This window comes from Anarhichas minor, unplaced genomic scaffold (genome assembly GCF_050575085.1).
Source record: "Anarhichas minor isolate MPS153535 unplaced genomic scaffold, ASM5057508v1 ptg000067l, whole genome shotgun sequence".
Taxonomy (NCBI): domain Eukaryota; kingdom Metazoa; phylum Chordata; class Actinopteri; order Perciformes; family Anarhichadidae; genus Anarhichas; species Anarhichas minor.
The window spans coordinates 4,956,080-4,973,108 of NW_027466513.1; the positions used below are offsets into that span (position 1 = coordinate 4,956,080).

Here is a 17,029-nt window from a genome sequence, read left to right on the forward strand (position 1 = left end):
CACACACACACACACACACACACACAAAGCACAAAAATCCCTTAAATAAGGAATAGTAATCCCACATTAATGATTATGAGTTCTTCTCAGACGGACAGCATTGTTAGTTGTGTGTGTGTGTGTGTGTGTGTGTGTGTGTGTGTGTGTGTGTGTGTGTGTGTGTGTGTGTGTGTGTGTGTGTGTGTGTGTGTGTCAGTGAGGCGCTGTCCTAGGTACTGAAATGCAGCAAAGGAGATCGACAGACTGTCTCAACAAGCAGGTCTTTTATTTTATATATCGAGAGTCTATTTATTTGTTTATAGGCCTTAATATGAGCACATCTGTTTTTATGTCTGCAGTTGTAATTTATTTGCACATTTTATAGCTGTTTTGTTTCAATAAAAAGGAAAATCTTGAACTTTCGACTTTTGTCCCCATCTCTCGTTAGATAAATAATGTAAGTCGATAATGACAGCAAGAGGGAAGTACCAATAAAGCAGAGTATGCTTTTGTGCGGGGCTAGCCTCTGATTGACAGGTCGCTACCACAGCGGTCTGGGAGTCGTCTGTGCTTTCGTCTCACACAAAAAACAAGATAGTGACATCCAAAAAACAAAGCAGGAAAAAAGCAAGATGGCGACGTCCAAAGACCAAGATGGCGACGTCCAAAAGACAAGAGGACGATGGTCAAAGACCAAGATGGCGATGGACAAAATACCGAACTGAAGCCTTCAAAATGGTGGTCCACAAACCATTGGGTGAAGTCGCGGTGACTACGTCCACTTCTTATTTACAGTCCATTGTTCAGACCAGGCAGTTAAACATTACACTGAAGCAAAAAGCTCAGCTGTTAAACATCAGCATGAAGGGTGTGAAGTCTCAGGGACATTTCATAAGATGATCAGCCATAACAGTGATGACATGTGTGTGAGAGTATCTTGAATGGTGCTTCTAAGACAATCTATTAAGAGATTCACTGACAGAAAGGCTCAGAAGCCACTGTAATGTTCTGTCAGCGGCTTCTTTCAACCGTTGTTCATATGCATTTGACATCAATGTTATCCGACATTCTGCTGAAACGGGTTGCTTTGAAATTCAGATTCATATCCTATCTGTAGCAAGAGTTGTTTTCTACCAGCAGTAAATGTCTGTAAAATATTATTAAACAAAAAAAAAACCTCACTGACATTTGAGCGTTCTCTGGCTTTGATTGTGTTGTGTTGTGTAATTTAACGAACTGCAAGAAATGCTGAAGGATCATTTTTCTTCCGCTTCCACAACAAGCAGGAAAAACAGCCAGAGCTCCGTAGCTTCAAGCTGAATCACGGCTCTCCGACGCAGGAGACGGACACCGCAGCACCAAGCAGTGGAGTGCACAGAACCAATCACCCCTCAGGGGGTTGTGGTGAAATTTGATTAAAAAGTTTTGTTGGTAAATTAATTTTGACCAAACACAAGGGGCATGTTGATGCTGCTGCAGCCGTTAATTGGACTTGGCAGCGGGGCAAGTCCACTCGTCAGCGTTGTGCGTAGTGTGTGTGTGTGTGTGGAGCTGTGTTCGTGTCGAGCAGGACAATCAGCGTCCCCAAAGACTGAGTGTATTATCACCCAGGACCTAAATGAAGTGCCAGGATAAACATGCAGAGGAAGAGCAGCCTTGGCAGACATAGTGTCTGGTGGAACAAGGACAGCAGTGTGTATTACTGACTGCACAACATATGCAAACACGAACTGCACAACAGGTATTTTTATCCCGAGACACACTGGGCTCCTATGCATTCCCTTGATCTGGATCAGCGAGGCTCTCCATATACGTTCCTGTGATCCTCCCTCCCTCTCTCTCATGCAGCGCTCTCTCGCCTCTCCACAGGAACTCAACGCATCATTCCTGCAAAGCTGCACTTAATGACTCGCTGAACTCGGTCTGTTGGGTGATGACAGATGCACTTTGTCATAAAAGAAAACCCTGCCGGCCTCCTCCTGAATGGGGTTCAGGGGTGGACGGAGCTCAAGAGGACGGGGCTGGCTAATGGCTGCTGACCCCACCGGTCTCACCCGCCTCCAACACGGGCAACAGGTATTAGCTGCCTAATGAACTCAGTGCTAATGAGGAGCAGTGGGAGTTCAGAGTCATCTATCGCCAGGCGGAGCACAGGTGAGGTAGACTCATATAGGTGATGCTGAGCTCATAATTCAGATGGAGCAGAGGAGCAGTGAGACATGACAAAGATATTGATTCTCTTTCTGTTTCTTCAAATACAGCGAGCTTAACATCCCGGTAAATAGTTCTTAGAAGCTAATCTAGAAACGTCTGATTGGGGGTGGGGGGGTTGAAAAGGTTTCTCTGCCTCATTTTAGTGCTCCTACAGGTATTTAGGTATCTAACACAGCTGTCAATCACTGCAGGTGAAGCTGGTGAACTCTGATCAAACTGTCACACTAGGCAGCGCTGAGCAAATATGAATCAATATTCTGTTATCTTCTATCAAATCCTTAAATTCATTTTTAATTTGAGTTAAAATGAGTCAGGTATGATACAATATATAATGTGTAAACTATTTTATATCATTTATTTGATTTTCCACCTCTGTTGGAATTTATGTTTGACCTGCAACTTCTCCAACGGTGGTCATAGCGAGGCCGAAATACATTCAGAGCCAGAATGAAATGGATTAGTTTGCTGCTTGATGATCGGTCGACTGTGTGTCACGTGTGACCTTACAGAAGTAACGAGAGGACGTTCCCGTAAGCTAACCGTCTGCATGTCCTCCCGTACTCATAATTAACTCCACTGACGTTTGCTCACAGCGGTGTGCGGCTCAACTTTGTCCCTTTTTGTTCCGAGTCCAATGCTGCGTTCAGGTTCCTGTGAACGTATCACAGCAGCGCGTGGACTCCAACGTAACCGGTGGGTCTGCTGCTCAGGACCTTGAACTTGGCGCCCTTTCAGATAAAACTGCTAAATAACAAGGGGCGAGTGAGCCCCGGTGTGTAATTGTAATAGAAGTAATCTTCATGAAAGGCCACACTGAAGACTGTTCCCAGGGGTTTGTCTCTCGTTAAGTCTATAGCGGCCTATCAGCTCCTACCGGGAGCTTAGTTCCTCCTCTCCTACGGTGAATTGCCTCAAGGCGGCCTCGACTTTGTTCCCTCTTGTCTCCCGATGGAGGGGTGACCTTCCCATCCCATTCAGGACTGCAGTCACTGCCGGCGTACCGGAGGGGATTTGAAAACCCATCTCCTCGAGAAACATGTCACGTCCGTCTGTGCCCTACCTTCCACTCACTCCTCCGAGTCAGACATCCGTCTTCTTACTAAGAACTTAACCTTTTACACCTGCTGCTTATTTCCTCTTAGGTTTGTTTATCTGCTTCATCTCCAGAGCAAGTGTTTTTCCACAAGCTGTCTAAGTAGACAAAGACAACACCGCATGCTTTTTTTGACACTAACAAAGGATACTATTGGAAAGCTGTGTAGTTATTAGACAACCAAATTGTCAGAAGTTGTGGTGTTGTCGAGCAGAGGACGAACCAAAGCTGTCAAACTGATGGACAAACAAATACATACATATTCCAAATATACCATTCCTCTATCGTGCATGATGTCCGTACGCTAGTGGTGTAACGGACAGTAGGTGAACGTTTTACTGCTGATCGTTATTGGCCGACGTTCAGTAAAAATACACAATCGGGACATTGATGCTTTCTAGACGTCGATCCCTAACGCTACACTGAGAACAACAAATCTGTGTTGAAATCAGCAGGAGGAGAGCTAGTTAACGTGAGCAGCAACGGAGCCAACAGATACAAATTGTCGGAATATGTACTTCCTGTTAGGTTCCAGAAACGTTCCTTGGTAATTATTAGTCCTTGTGATTAGAGCTTCAACACTTTGAATTAAAGAATGATTCTGGAGTTATGATATTGTTATTCTTTCTTGTCAACATATTTAATGTTGGGATCAAAATCAACATACTCTTTCTCAATCCTGTCTGACTTCCTGTCTGTGGCTGTCAAGACATTAATCTATAAAACGGCCACGTAAATCATGTGTGATATGATTCTGGTTCTCGAAGGACCTCCATCATGGGGGCGTTTTACGTTAATCTAAGTATGCACGGCGACATGTAAACGGGAATATTAGTTGAATATTCATTTTCATTAGCCATGAAAACAGATGGTTATATTGTATTTTTCGGAATAAGAGCAAAAAAGGGATATTTTGAGTATGTAGTCTGTGAGACTCATTGATGTGTTTTTAATGGAGGTCAATGGATCAGAGGAAGAAGACATTTCAGGCTTTGATACACACACAATACTTTTTACCTAACCTAACTAAGTAGTTTAGTTGTCTAAACCTAACTAAGTAGTCTTGTTGTCTAAACCTAACTAAGTAGTTTAGTTGTCTCAACCTAACTAAGTAGTTTTGTTGTCTAAACCTAACTAAGTAGTTTTGTTGTCTCAACCTAACTAAGTAGTTTAGTTGTCTAAACCTAACTAAGTAGTTTTGTTGTCTCAACCTAACTAAGTAGTTTAGTTGTCTCAACCTAACTAAGTAGTTTAGTTGTCTCAACCTAACTAAGTAGTTTTGTTGTCTAAACCCAACTAAGTAGTTTTGTTGTCTAAACCTAACTAAGTAGTTTAGTTGTCTAAACCTAACTAAGTCGTTTTGTTGTCTAAACCTAACTAAGTAGTTTTGTTGTCTAAACCTTACTAAGTAGTTTAGTTGTTTAAACCTAACTAAGTAGTTTAGTTGTCTAAACCTAACTAAGTAGTTTAGTTGTTTAAACCTAACTAAGTAGTTTAGTTGTCTAAACCTAACTAAGTAGTTTTGTTGTCTAAACCTAACTAAGTTGTTTAAACCTAACTAAGTAGTTTAGTTGTCTAAACCTAACTAAGTTGTTTAAACCTAACTAAGTAGTTTAGTTGTCTAAACCTAACTAAGTAGTTTAGTTGTTTAAACCTAACTAAGTAGTTTAGTTGTCTAAACCTAACTAAGTAGTTTTGTTGTCTAAACCTAAGTAGTTTAGTTGTTTAAACCTAACTAAGTAGTTTAGTTGTTTAAACCTAACTAAGTAGTTTAGTTGTCTAAACCTAACTAAGTAGTTTAGTTGTCTAAACCTAAGTAGTTTAGTTGTCTAAACCTAACTAAGTAGTTTAGTTGTCTAAACCTAAGTAGTTTAGTTGTTTAAACCTAACTAAGTAGTTTAGTTGTCTAAACCTAACTAAGTAGTTTAGTTGTTTAAACCTAACTAAGTAGTTTAGTTGTCTAAACCTAACTAAGTAGTTTTGTTGTCTAAACCTAAGTAGTTTAGTTGTTTAAACCTAACTAAGTAGTTTAGTTGTCTAAACCTAACTAAGTAGTTTAGTTGTTTAAACCTAAGTAGTTTAGTTGTCTAAACCTAACTAAGTAGTTTAGTTGTTTAAACCTAACTAAGTAGTTTTGTTGTCTAAACCTAACTGAGTAGTTTAGTTGTTTAAACCTAACTAAGTAGTTTTGTTGTCTAAACCTAACTAAGTAGTTTAGTTGTTTAAACCTAACTAAGTAGTTTTGTTGTCTAAACCTAACTAAGTAGTTTAGTTGTCTAAACCTAACTAAGTAGTTTAGTTGTTTAAACCTAACTAAGTAGTTTTGTTGTCTAAACCTAACTTAGTAGTTTAGTTGTTTAACCCTAACTAAGTAGTTTTGTTGTCTAAACCTAACTAAGTAGTTTAGTTGTTTAACCCTAACTAAGTAGTTTAGTTGTCTAAACCTAACTAAGTAGTTTTGTTGTCTCAACCTAAGTCGTTTTGTTGTCTCAACCTAACTAATTAGTTTTGTTGTCTCAACCTAACTAAGTAGTTTTTATGTCTAAAGTTGTTTCCTGTGAAGACTGAATGTTATTTTGAAAAGAACCGTTGTGATAATACGTTGCTCCACTGGTGAAAAACATGAAAAAAATGACATAATTAAAACATGAGGAATAAAGTTGGCGGTGAAGAGTTCTTGTGAGTCAGGGAACAAACACGAATCAAAAGCAGCAGCTGAGGCAGAGACGGATCTGTGTGGATTTTGTACAGTCGAGCTGAACAGTGGCAGCGGGAGATAAATAGACGATTGTAAAAAAAGAGTGAACAACAGACTGAGGGAAAGAACTGGCTGCTTGTGTTGCACACCTTGACAGGCTTTCCCCTCACAAGGATGTTAGCAAGAAAAAAAGAAAAAGAAACGTGTGATTCGTGGCTCTAGTTGGGACTTAGAGAGGCAAATACATCACTGCAGGCAACTCCATGAGTCGGCCCAGCTGCTGTTCTGCCTGTTTGAGAGCTGTGTGTTGTGCATGCGTGTGTGTGTGTGTGTGTGTGTGTGTACATGGGATTTATATGTGTGTGTGTGTGTGTGTGTGTGTGTGTGTATTTATGTGTGTGTTGCTTCCTTCTGCATGAGTCCAGCTCTGATAAATGGCACGTCCGGGCACAGTGGTGAGCGAGTGCCCACGCTGGCCGGTGACAGCCGCGGTGTCGTCTCAGCGATCCACACCGGACCAACTCGACCTTGACACATTATCATATTTATAGAATCTTAAAAATAAAACACAGAAGGTGAAATGAGAAGCTCGTCGGGTAAAGCATGCCACCAGGATCAACACGTTTCCCGCCACAGGTTTAGCTGTTTTCCACTTTTGCTACTTTTAAAGATGATGTGATGATGTGATGATGCTCACACAGCTAGAGGTGTTTTTTTTACGCAAAGTAATAAAAAAGTTTTTCTCCATCTGACTGTCAAAGTTCATCCATTACGAGAGACACAGGAACACAATTATCCTTTGTCGCCTCTGAAGCCTCTAATAGCTGATCAGCAGAAGGCGCGTTAATGTATTATGCTAGGGCATCGCTCATTTCCATGACAACAAATGGAAACCTGGGACCACATCCATCACTTAATGTCGAGTGAAGAAACACGGACGGCAGACTGAGAGCTTTCTATCTTTTTATTTCTACAGAGGTCTGATTGTTGCAGTCTGGGTTTTGTGCACTTTGTGCCCGAGAGTAGAGAGGTGAAATACCCAGAATCCCTTGTGTTCGGGCGGTCATTTCCTGTATGTTGGTTGAGATGACATCGTCTCTATTTAGGGAGTCACATTTTCATGAGTGTGCTGAGGTTGTTTGGTGCAGCCTGAGTCTGAGCCTCAGTTGGCCACATGAAAAAAAGATTTAAAAAATGAAATCACCTGCTCTCTTGAACATATATATTTATATATTTCTGCTGCTGTCTGTGCCTCAACTTTATATTCTTTCATTGTTTGTCTTGATATAAAGTGACTTTTTTCTTGAATGGAGGAAAAGAGGGCCGGTACCAGGCGTCAACCTCCGGTTCTGAAAAGTGACGTGTCTTTAATAATAATAATAATAATAAAATCTTTATTTGCAGAGCACATTTCATAAAGACTATGTAGCTCAAAGTGCTGTACATTTAAACATAAATAAAAACAGATAGAAGTGTTAGGAAGCATTTTGCACTTACATTTTAAATGTAATTTTAAAGAATTTCAACAGATGAATAAGAGCTGAAAAACTATTTAGATTTAAAGATCAAAAACAGACCCTGCATTCTCTCAAATAGACCATAAAGCAGAGCTCTTGATGTAACAGCCCGTCTACGTTACGAGTATCACCGCTGGTCCTGAGCTTTGGGTTGTGACCTAAAGAATGAGATACTAGACCACCAGATGAGCTTCCTTTAGGGGGGCTTCGCCTCAAGAGGGACCAGTCGAGGGGGTTCAACATCTGAACCCCCCCAGATGAGTGGAAGACAATAGAAAGATAGATGGATTTCACAAGACCAGAATGAACATTAAAGTGGTCATTTGTGATATTGTTAATAATACATGGAGACTCTGGTCTTTAGATCTAAAACAACCCTTCTAATATAATCTAGATAATAAAACACATGAACAAGATATTTCTACATCTTGTTCAATCACACACTCGTATTCAACTGTTTGGTATTTAAAGTTTCTTTTGCATAATTTGTTCTCCGTGACAAAAGGACAAAAAGGCAAACACCAATAAAAAAGTAAACTGATGCAACTTTGTCAACTGAAATGAATAAAAGTGAGAAGTAATCACCGTTGATCAAAATGATTCACTTCATAAATTGTCTGAGTAGCAACTTCTCTTAAGAACCTTCACCATCTTTAAACTGCGTCTTTGCAGTGTCGCCTCCCTTCATCTTCTCCGTTTTTGCTCTTGATAATCTCTCTCATCATAATCACCATCTTCACATGATGATTTCCATCATAATTCGTCCTTATCTTCCACTCTTTTTTCTTCTTCATTTCCTCTGCTTTTGAGGCCTCTTTCCGCATCTCATTTTCTCGTCTTCTCCCGCCTGCCTGCCTCCCTCACGTTGCTTCACCCCACTTCTGTCCGAGCTATTTATATTGCCTGGCAGAGCAACAAAGTTCTTCCACTGGGCTGGAGTTTGGAGAAGGAAGGCTGCTTCACCAGCTAATCTGGTTAGCTACAGTCCAAAGACAAAGGACAAGAAGGCCTTCTCTTCCTCTTCACTCTGAGAGTTACTTGTGTTCTGCATACATGAGATGTTTTCTTCTGCGATGTACTGTTGCTTTCACAAAGGAAATAGACTCATGCACCGTAATCATGTAACAATAGATTCAATATTTCTTTACAAGAAGCCCTGTTTCCTATGAATCTCATTTCTAAACTACTAAATGGTTTTGATGAATAAATTGTGCAGGAAATATGAAAACTGTCTGGATTATGTTCACTCGTTATATTCTGCTACCACTGGTGCAAGACATATTTAGATTACTTAATTAAAGGGAGAGTTCTGATGTTATGAAGTGTTTTACATCAGTTCATAGAAACAGACGGAGAACCAGCACTGGAGCAAATCACTGCTGTGGACGTATTTTAGACTCCTAAAAGAATCGATATCAGGTTACGTTTTAAGCTTTATTTTATATTTTCACCTCTTTACTTGCTGTCAGACAGACCTTTCTGAGGGAACTGAAGCTGTTATCTATGATCTCCTCAAAGACACCAGACTCCATTCACTGAAACACTGATTCTGCCTCTCAGGACACAGGAGCTGCTGCTCTACTGCGGCTTCCATCGGCTTGTGTTTTTGTCAATCGGCAACCTCCAATGATGAAAAACGAAACAAACGCAGTGTGTCAAAAACTGCAGTTCCTCAAACGGCCACTTGAGGCTATAAAAGCAATGCATCCCCATTGACCTCAATGTTAAAATCACCAACTTTATAGCAGAAACAAACATGTTCACAGCCGGTACGAAGACGGCTTTGGTCTCAATAACTAACGTCCCGTTCATGACGACTGTAAGCGGTTCTTTATACAACTCACCGGTTAAATGATTTCAAGGCTTCTGAGGGGTACGCTCTTCAAAGCCACAAGACTCCTTTGAAAAAACAGTATCGATAAGTTTCACTTTCAGGTCAGTTACCTGTCGGAAAATATTCTTGGTTTTTGGTCTGTGCCACCTGGAACTGCCCCTGCATGTCAGTGTTTCACTATTTGATCTGATGTTTCTGGTTTAATATTACTGCTGCATCATTGTGTATGTTGCATTGTATTTGCTTTAAATCCTGTTGGCTGGTTGAATCTACATCAATGCATCATATTCTATAAGATCATCGTGTTTGTAGCGTCTCCTTCCTGTGAAGTATCTCTAAGAAGATGTTGTGACGATGTATCTTCCAGCTGATCCACGAGGCTTTTTAAAGAGTTTATTGAGCTGAATAACAACACATAAAGGAAACCCTTCATCCTTCAGTTTATCACAAACATTCAGCGTCATAAATGAACAAATCTGGAGAAAAAGATACTTAACAGAGGGAAGTATTCCTCTGAGATGTAGTGGAGACGTATCAAGCAGCAGAAAATGGAAATACTCAAGTTTAGTTGTTTATATCTTGAATTTCTACTTAAAGGACAGTATTTGTGTAAATTAATTAACTACATCCTTTAAAATGATCCTCATCTCTCTAAAACACAAACTGAACATTTATTGTAACATTGTTACACTAGGCTGCGTATGTTTTAGTTATTTAGTTTGACTTTGAGGTATTTTATTAGTAGGAATCTGTCCTTCTCTACAGACGGGATTAAATAACTCATCAACAAACCAGCTGGACTTCCTCTCCTCGGCTTCTCTGTGAACAGCGGCTACGCTCTTTCTCATCAGACTAGTTTGTAACATTCAAACACTGAACTGGTGTGAGTTAGAGGAGCAGGTGATCCAGTGAAGACATTAAGCCCTTAAATTCATTCAACACAGCCGAACCAAAAACATCATCAGGAACGCTGCACTCGTCCTCCGCTGCAGCTTATTAGAGAGGAAAATAAACTCTAAAAAAACAGACGCAATGTGGGGACCTTTCAATCTGCGGACCACAGGATTTACTTCCTCTGACCAATCAGATGAGAGCGCTCGTAATATAAAAACAGGCTGTGTAGGAATTGGATCGATATCCCCGTGGGAGGCACGACTGTGCAGCATCTTCAGAGCAAATCATGTTCTTCCACGTGTAATGAGCAAATGACAAAAGCTATTGTGAGGAGGCAGAGCCCTCACACTGTGGGACACTTTACAAAAAGAAATATCTTTTTAATTTATTCTCCCACTCTTCAGATTCCATCCAGCTGCAAGGCGAAGGTGTGAGGCTGATGCATGCAGAGTTCTACCCAAAATAAATAAGAGCAGACAGACACTAATACACAGCACATAGCACTAATTATTAGACACTAATACACAGCACATAGCACTAATTATTAGACACTAATACACAGCACATAGCACTAATTATTAGACACTAATACACAGCACATAGCACTAGTTATTAGACACGAATACACAGCACATGGCACTAACTATTAGACACTAATACACAGCACATAGCACTAATTATTAGACACTAATACACAGCACATGGCACTAACTATTAGACACTAATACACAGCACATGGCACTAACTATTAGACACTAATACACAGCACATGGCACTAATTATTAGACACTAATACACAGCACATGGCACTAACTATTAGACGCTAATACACAGCACATGGCACTAACTATTAGACACTAATACACAGCACATGGCACTAATTATTAGACACTAATACACAGCACATGGCACTAACTATTAGACGCTAATACACAGCACATGGCACTAACTATTAGACACTAATACACAGCACATGGCACTAACTATTAGACACTAATACACAGCACATGGCACTAATTATTAGACACTAATACACAGCACATGGCACTAATTATTAGACACTAATACACAGCACATAGCACTAATTATTAGACACTAATACACAGCACATAGCACTAATTATTAGACACTAATACACAGCACATGGCACTAATTATTAGACACTAATACACAGCACATAGCACTAATTATTAGACACTAATACACAGCACATGGCACTAATTATTAGACACTAATACACAGCACATGGCACTAATTATTAGACACTAATACACAGCACATGGCACTAATTATTAGACACTAATACACAGCACATGGCACTAATTATTAGACACTAATACACAGCACATAGCACTAATTATTAGACACTAATACACAGCACATAGCACTAATTATTAGACACTAATACACAGCACATGGCACTAATTATTAGACACTAATACACAGCACATAGCACTAATTATTAGACACTAATACACAGCACATGGCACTAATTATTAGACACTAATACACAGCACATGGCACTAATTATTAGACACTAATACACAGCACATAGCACTAATTATTAGACACTAATACACAGCACATAGCACTAATTATTAGACACTAATACACAGCACATGGCACTAATTATTAGACACTAATACACAGCACATGGCACTAATTATTAGACACTAATACACAGCACATAGCACTAGTTATTAGACACGAATACACAGCACATAGCACTAATTATTAGACACTAATACACAGCACATGGCACTAATTATTAGACACTAATACACAGCACATGGCACTAATTATTAGACACTAAAACACAGCACATGGCACTAGTTATTAGACACTAATACACAGCACATGGCACTAATTATTAGACACTAATACACAGCACATGGCACTAATTATTAGACACTAATACACAGCACATAGCACTAGTTATTAGACACTAATACACAGCACATGGCACTAATTATTAGACACTAATACACAGCACATAGCACTGCTTATTAGACACTAATACACAGCACATGGCACTGATTATTAGACACTAATACACAGCACATAGCACTGATTATTAGACTAATACACAGCACACGGCACTGATTATTAGACACTAATACACAGCACACGGCACTGATTATTAGACACTAATACACAGCACACAGCACTAGTTATTAGACACTAATACACAGCACACGGCACTGATTATTAGACACTAATACACAGCACACGGCACTAATTATTTGACACTAATACACAGCACACGGCACTAATTATTAGACACTAATACACAGCACACGGCACTAATTATTTGACACTAATACACAGCACACGGCACTAATTATTAGACACTAATACACAGCACACGGCACTAATTATTAGACACTAATACACAGCACACGGCACTAATTATTTGACACTAATACACAGCACACGGCACTAATTATTTGACGCTAATACACAGCACACGGCACTAATTATTAGACGCTAATACACAGCACACGGCACTAATTATTTGACACTAATACACAGCACACGGCACTAATTATTAGACACTAATACACAGCACACGGCACTAATTATTTGACGCTAATACACAGCACACGGCACTAATTATTAGACGCTAATACACAGCACACGGCACTAATTATTTGACACTAATACACAGCACACGGCACTAATTATTAGACACTAATACACAGCACACGGCACTAATTATTTGACACTAATACACAGCACACGGCACTAATTATTAGACACTAATACACAGCACATGGCACTAGGTATTAGACGCTAATACACAGCACACGGCACTAATTATTTGACACTAATACACAGCACACGGCACTAATTATTAGACACTAATACACAGCCCATGGCACTAATTATTAGACACTAATACACAGCACATGGCACTAATTATTAGACACTAATACACAGCACATGGCACTAATTATTAGACACGAATACACAGCACATGGCACTAATTATTACCTCTGGCACTGCTGTTAAATACTCTCATTGTTTTAACGAATCTGCTACTTTTGTGAAGTATTTATGTATTTTAATGTACTGTATAGTATTGTGTCGCATTGTGTTGTACTTGAATGTGTTTGCTGTTGAACTCTACTATAATATTAGGCCACTGAATTGTAATAACCTGCTGGTGGATTACAGACGACGATGAGCTCTCTATAACTCTGGCACATTCACATCGAGGTGTAAACTGAGATGTTGGTTGGTGTGGACTGTCTCTGGTGAATACATCAATAAAAGAAGAAACAACAGACGACTTGAGGAGGGGAGGTAAAACTTTCCAGAGTGAACCCGACAGACGGAGTTGATCGACCCCTCAGCCTGCAGTAAGTGGAGGTAGATTTACCTAACCCCCGTCTTGGCTCGGCCTCGCTCCCCCAGGGCAGCAATAAAGAACCGGTAAACAACGGGGAGGCCGGAGCACACCAATAACAGAGAGGGACTGAAGGGGCTGTGTGACTCATTAAGTGTCAATAGACCCCAAATCCCTTCAACCGCACACACACACACACACACTATGGTTTATACTGACCTGCCCCCCCTTTAGGGCCGTATGAGAGCTGAGCAGTGGAACCAAACGACGGAAACGAGATTGATATTGAGATGCAATATCTTTCATTTACGGTTTAAAGGTGCACTCAAACCGACAGCAATGAGCTCCTGATCAAAGCTTTCTCTGTTTCAGAGGCTGAACACCTGAAGCTTTCACTTTCTGGCCTCAAAGTAAATCTCAATCACTCTGCTACAGTTCAGCCTCCATCGTCTCAGGAATAGTTCAGGAACTCCAGAGTCGCCAGAGTCACCGCAGCTAATCCACAATCCAGCAGATTAGCACCAAAACAACAGACACTGTATGTTTGTATGAATCATGCAAGTTGTATTCAATCACACTATTACTGCTCTACTGACGTTTCTTCAAACAAGACGACCGCCCTCAACATTGTTGATCATAATCTGTGCATTTCTACTATGAACAGAAACGCAAAAGTAAGAAAGAAGTGAATAAGACTGGGAAGATGCCGACAATCTGGTCGAAGTTTACTTTTATCGATACTTTTTATTGAGTTGTTCAGATATCGACACCTCGATAAAGCTGAAATACTGGACACGCAAAACGTTAATGAATCCGGTTGTTTGAAGGAGATGTTGTCACAGCAATATAAAATAGATATTATTGAGGGAATAATTACATTTTTAACGGTACTCGGTGTCACGATCAGGCTTTGCCTTGTGTGTTCTGTGTGTGTTTTTCTGTAGCTCCTCACTCTACCTCTCAGCCACTCCCTCAGCACCAGTCCAACTCCCTTCACCTGTCCCTGATCAGTAATCAAGCACTCCCTCATCAGCACAACTCTCCTCACCTGTTCAAGTCTCCTTATAAACCCCTGTCTCTCAGTCGCTCACTGGCAGGTCATTGTTTGTGTTCATGTCTACCCGCCCGTGTTTGCGCGTCCTGTTCCCGGTTTCCCCGTCTGCCTGCCCTGCCTCGTTTCCCTCTGCATTTTCCCCCTCGTCTCTTGTCTTGTGCTTGGACTCCCTGTTGTGTGGGTAATTGTTCCTTTTGTGTTTAATAAAACGCCTGCTTCACGCTACTCTGCCTGCTCTGCGTTTGATTACAGCGAATGATAACTTTTACATCATTATTGTAGATTTTTATAGAAAAACATTTCAAAATGATTCTGATGTGATTTCTGTGGAGTCTGTAGAATGAGACGTGGAGTTTGTAGAATGTGGAGTCCAGAATATCACATTTCATTTAAAATCAACCAATTCACCTTCAACAAATATTGAGCCTCCTGTGATTTAAGAAATTGCAGTAGCTGCAATTTTGATAACACTTTGATGAATGATGCAGCTCTAACTGATGTTCTTTTATTTAACAATAAATAGGAGGTTGTGTGTGTTACATTCCTACCCTTCTGTCTCTCTGTAGAGCTTTATAAATTGCTCGTGCCCTAAAGATAAACCTACTTGAACGACCAGCGTAGCTTTTGCTCCTGAGCCAAACAAGCAGATTATGATGTCCTTCCCACTCATTTAACATTTCGGTTGTTCAATCTGCAGGAATGAGTTTGCGGATTGACCTCGACTGAAAAATGTGCTCTTTCCTTTTATCACCGCATCAGGTGAACGTCAGACGACTCTGTGAAACTGTGATCATTACGCTCGTCACCACCCGGTAAACGCTGCTCCGGGTCTGGTTAGTGCACATCAGAGTGTGACTGTTCATGAGTGTGTGTCTGCAGACGTTTACACATTCATAATCATCTCAACCATCTTTAAGAGTCTCTGTCTTAAGGTGTCAAACATGAAAAGATGGTTTTATAGTTTGTAAACAATGACGAGGTATGTAAGCTATGTTGCTAAATTAACCATCAAAGATATAGAATGCAACTTAAACAAATGAACTTTCCAGAGCCGTGTGCTGTTAGTTAGCGGGTAGAATACATGAGCTAGTGGCTCCTTATTTAGTCCAGACTTAAACATGTATTAGCGTGTAACGTGACACCGGAGAGACATTAAAGTCTACAAGTCACTCGATGATCCAACTCAAACACCAGGAAAGAGACTCAGAAGTTTGACTTTAGTCACTTTTAAAATGGACAGTGGTAGTCGTGTTTAACAGCTTAACCGAACATGAAGGTGTCCTAAAAGCCTTCCATCAATTGTAATTGTTGATCATCTGTTTATTATCTACGCCAACCATTCACGTAAATTACTACCAGGCTGCAACCTCCAGTTCTGCCGAGTGAAGTCGATGCTTCATGTGTTAAAGCTGCATTCTCTCTAATCTCCACCAGGGGGCGACTCCTCTGGTTGTATAGAAGTCTATGAGAAAATGACTCTACTTCTCTCTTGATTTATTACCTCAGTAAACATTGTAAACATGAGTTTATGGTCTCAATCTCTAGTTTCAAGTCTTCTTCAATACAGCATGATGTTCATTTAGTACATTATGGTCCATTTAGAGTCAAACAGACCATAAAGCAGGGGATGCTTTAGGGCGGGGCTACTGTGATTGACAGGTCTCTACCAGAAACGTATACGGCGTCTCTACGTCACTCCTCCTCAGTCCAGATATGGTCACTTCCTGTTCACTGGCTGGGAAAAAAACAAGATGGAGACGACCGTAATCCAAAATGGCAATGGCCAAATTGCCAAATTTAAGGCTTTAAAACATCAGTCCACAAACCAATTCCTGACGTCACGACTTACTCATCTGTGGTCACTACGAGCAACCACGGATGCATTAGGCTTTAAGTCCCCAGTTAACATGGTCTGAAACGGTCGTGATTCTGTCTGAATTCTGTAGAACTTCTGTTAGAATATCGATTCTGACAACCAAACATGTAACAACCACATATTTTGAAGCTGCAAACAGTTTTAAATTCACCGTCTGGGGTAAAAACACACATTTTCGATGACGCCAGCTGTAAAAAGGGTCTAACACAAATTTTAAAAAGTCATCGCCATGCCTGATATTATCAGCCGATATCTGCTGATCACAGACACTTCAGTACCAACATACAGTATGTGTCTGCTGTTAAGGAACAAGAAGTCTCAGCAGAGACAAACAGTTTCTCCGTCACATCGTTTCTCCACCAGAGAGCAAAAGCTTATTTGTCAACTGTAAAATGTTGCACTTTGTCCACGTTTAAATGCTTGTTAATGTTGAAGAGTTAATATTTGGTGGTGCGTCACTATTTACAGTTTTTGAATCTCAAATATCAATATCGATATATCACGATCGTCTGGCTTCAACA

The 17,029-nt window shown here is 40.3% G+C and overlaps 1 protein-coding gene across 1 annotated transcript in view; it reads right to left on the minus strand.

The window, feature by feature from the left end:
- The window catches only part of LOC142934188 (multiple epidermal growth factor-like domains protein 11), a 95,702-nt gene that overhangs the window by 57,266 nt on the left and 21,407 nt on the right, over positions 1–17,029 (minus strand). The gene's annotated exons all lie outside the window — the stretch shown is intronic.